Source organism: Morone saxatilis, unplaced genomic scaffold (assembly GCF_004916995.1).
Source record: "Morone saxatilis isolate NCDOM2014 unplaced genomic scaffold, NCSU_SB_2.0 Contig19, whole genome shotgun sequence".
NCBI classification, from domain to species: Eukaryota; Metazoa; Chordata; class Actinopteri; family Moronidae; genus Morone; species Morone saxatilis.
Genome location: NW_023339751.1, coordinates 344,770 through 349,122, shown reverse-complemented (window position 1 = coordinate 349,122; position 4,353 = coordinate 344,770).

Genomic DNA, 4,353 nt, shown 5'->3' with positions numbered 1-4,353 from the left:
CCGGATGAGGAGAGTGCACCTACCGCTCCCATTCTCACCACCTTCTATAGAGGAACTAGAGCATCCCGACCAGCTGTATCTCAGTTTGGTCGGCGGCCTGCAGTGCCTCTGACTGGAAAAGCCTAAAGAGGGTGGTGAGGACAGTGGAGAAAATCATTGGGACTTCACTTCCTCCCCTCCAGGACATTGCAAAGAAACGCTGTTTGACCAGGGCTCAAAACATCGTTAGGGACCCCTCCCACCCCCACCATGGACTGTTCTCACTGCTTGCCTCTGGAAGCCTGCGGAGCAGAACAGCCAGACTCAACAACAGCTTCTTTCCATATGCCATAAGACTGCTGAACACTATATAACCATTCCATCTCCCCTCCCACTCCTCACCCACACACCTACACAGGACTTATTTATTATTTATCATTTTCTTATCTTATTTGTATTATATACAAACATTTCTTTACATAGGCAACTACACAGTGAAATATATGTTATCTAATTGGTCTTTTATACAAAAAATTTTATTTTCTCTCTCCTTTTTTTATATTTGCATATATATGTGTATATATATATGTAGTTATTTTGTACATACTACCCTACTTCATAACATTCTTGTTGATTTGAGTAATGTGAATTATTTCATATTGTTCCCACAGGATTAAACTTTATATTGAGGCACTACAGCAATGCAAGGTATGTTTTCAATTTGAATTCTCTTCATCAGTGTGGGGCATACTGATGATTGTATGTAGTACTTATCCATAGTACTGGAAACAGAAAAACATGTTTAGCCACACAAAACTTATACCACAGATCAGCTGTTTGGATCAGAAGTTTGCAGATCAGCCTGAAATCAGACTTCACATTTCAAAAGATTTCAGATTATTCTCATAAGTCATCAGCAAATGCACTGTATCGGTGCAGTGGTTCATATTACATACATATAGTATTGCACTGAACACATGCTTCTACTGCAGATGATTCAATGGAGTGGAAGTGCAACTTGTGTTTGGGATCCTTAGACACCCGGGCAAAATTATTTAGGCACTATCATTTGCAGCATAGCCATTATTCAAAAGTCAGTCCACTGCCATGTCTCTACAGCAATTGCATTTGTACTTTTCAGTCATTTAATGCAATGAAAACTTATCACTGTCTCATAATGACATAGGCAGAATTGATGCAATGGAAGGAGTACATGCTGCATGTGCATTTTTTACTTGTCCCTTGTGTGGCTTTAAGCAGGCTTTTTCTCAGGCAGCACTATTTGGTCATTTAAGGAGTCATTTAAGAAGTCATAAGATGGTAGCATGCCCTTTCAAGAACTGTAATTACAGCACAAATGCGTACTCATCATTTAATGCACACAAAAGTAGAAAACATGCTGGTAGTTTAGACTTTGATGATAATGTTTTATGAGGAAAAAATGATAGTGACCAAGTCATAACTACAGCTGAATGTGTTGGTGAGGGATCTACTTAGTGTGAGAGTGCAGACGCATTTGAGCTTTCTGAGGTTGAGAGTCAGTGTGATACTGACGGTTTAAGAGCCCAGTTGCACTATAACTTGGCATCATTATTCCTAAAGATGCAAACTATTCTTCATGTCTGACATGGCATCTCAGGAAATAGTGGAACACTTGACTTGGATTTTTTCTATGTCCCAACCTCTTGTTAAGAAGACTATTATAGAAGTCTTAGAAAGTCATGACATCTCTGCTAGTGAAACCACTCTGGATGAGGTAGTCAATGCAGTTATTAATTAATTAACATTCTTTTTTGAGTTTAAAAAACCACAAACTCAGTTCAGTGTATTGGGTACTTGCTGATCTACCCAGTAAATACAGATCAGCCTTGCATGTGATTCAGTTGGCAGCATTATGTAAAGTGTCTGACATTCAGAAGTTTGGCTATGAAAGAGCACTTGGTCCTCTGTTGACTTCCGTACTCTTGAACAAGATGGTGTATTCATTGAGTCCATTGGTAAGGCAGTTCGAGGGACAGTCATGTGTGTGGTATTTGATAATCTTGCAGCTCATACGTTAGCAGGCTTTGCAAAGTGTTTCAGAGCCGAATATTTTTGCAGATTCTGCACAGCTACACGAGCCAAAGTTCAGTCTCATAATGTTGGGGACGGAGAATTTAGTCTGAGGACAAAAGCTAGCCATGACATTGATGTGCATGCAGTAATGCATGAGGATAGTCAGGCTCAATGTGGTGTTCAGGGAGACTGTGTCCTGAGTCAGAGTCTAGAACATTTTCATACAGTCACTGGTTTCCCACCTGATGTCCTGCATGGTCTTTTTGAGGGGATTGTGCCAGTAGAGCTGGCCATGTGTATTGGGGAGATGATCGGTTCCAAGTACTTTACCAATGAGTATTTAAACAGGAAAATTGTGTCATTTCAATACCAGCACACAGACAAGGTTGATAGACCTCAGCCTATTCCAAAGAACTTTGCTGTTAGGAACACCATTTGCGGCAATGGCCATGAAAATGCTACATTGCTTAGACTGTTCCCTTTGATGATTGGTAATGTAGTTCCTGAGGGAGATGGAGCATGGACTTTACTGATGGATTTGAAAGAGGTGGTTCAGTTGGTGCTTTGTTACAGATGAATCCATTCAGTATTTGCGGACAAAGATACAGGATCATAGACAGATGCTGCAGGAAGTCTTTCCTGATTTCACACTCCGACCTAAACATCACCACATTGAGCATTACCCTGATCTCATTCGCTGTTTTGGACCTCTTGTCCACTTGTGGACAATGAGATTTGAGGGCAAACACAGCTTTTTAAAGCGTGTTGTACATGACACACAAAACTTTAAGAATGTGTTAAAAACACTAGCAAACAGGCATCAACACATGGTTGCATACCATCTCAGTGCCCCATCTTTCTTTAAACCTCATCAGCAGACAGCAAATGCCTATTCTGTGATGGTATCAGTGCTTCCTGGTGTTGCACAGGTATACATTAAACAATTAACAGACAGCAGCTTCATTTATAGCGGATCAAAGGTCAACATCGATGGAACTGATTATGGTCTAGAAATGTTTGTTTCTGTGGGACAACTGGGAGGACTGCCTCAGTTTTGCAAAATTGAACAGATTCTCCTTGTAAACAACCATGTTGTCTTTGTTTGCCAAGAGCACAAACCATACTACATTGAACACCTGCGATCCTATGAACTTTCACCAGGGAATTTGACTGTTCACACTGTATCAGAGTTCAATGACAAATAACCTCTCTCTGCATACAACACAGAAGGAAGACTGGTCTTAACTACTTCACTGAAAAGTAGGTTTCTACTGTGGTCAATAATGAAGCCCACATGAGTTGAGCACCAAAGGATTTAAAGGAACAAAATAGTTCAAAGACAGAAGTTAATTCAGTTTTATATTTTTGTTATTTGGACCTAAAATATATATCATCATTGATAGTTCACAGGATTGCTTCATAATGCCCCACGTTTCTGGGGGGGTTACAAACCACTTTTCCATAAACCTTTCATCTTTTTTACTTAAAACAGAGCACACCAACACAAATCAGAAGATGGCTACTCCTCAGAAATTTGTGGTCCGTGTATATGTTGCCACAGATGTTGCCATGAAGCTCACTCTGCTTGAGCGACCACAGTCAGTAGAAGAGCTGAAGAATATAATGCAAGAGAAATTCAAGCCAAGACTTGACTGTGACTTTACCCTGCAGTATGAGGATCCTGACTTTGATGGACAACTTAGTGTTCTTGTGGACATTGAGGAATTGCCAGAGAAGGGCACATTGAAAGTAGTGAGATCTGAAACTGATGCCACCTCAACTGCAAGTTCTGATACAGACATACTCCCACATGTACCTTTAACACAGCGTCAGAAGAACTGGCCTGATTGTTTCCCTCTGCCTACTTTTTCTTATGAAGTGGAGCATGTACTTGAAGAAGGAAACACTGTTTTTGAAAACTCTGGAAAGACATTGAAATTGACAAGATCCCAAAAACATAACATTCTGGAAAAAATGGCTAAAAGAATGTGTAGCTTCAAACCATACCCAAACGATAGGGAAGTGGATATGGCAGCTGAAACTCTGATTACGACCTATCCATGTCTCAGGGAACTTAGAAGTCGCAATGGGTGGTATGGATGGAAGGTCTCCCTGAAATTTAAGATGGGGAATTATCGGACCAATTTGGCCCGATCTGGATGTGCTGAGGTATCCATCAACAAAGGCAGGAGGAGCCGAAGCAACCCTGAGAATGAGCACCCGCATTCCAACATCAAAAGAGCCAGACGAGCTGAAGTTAACTACATGCCCAACTTTCTCAAAAGGAGCAAACGAGGCAAAAATCAGGTTTCTTGAGCA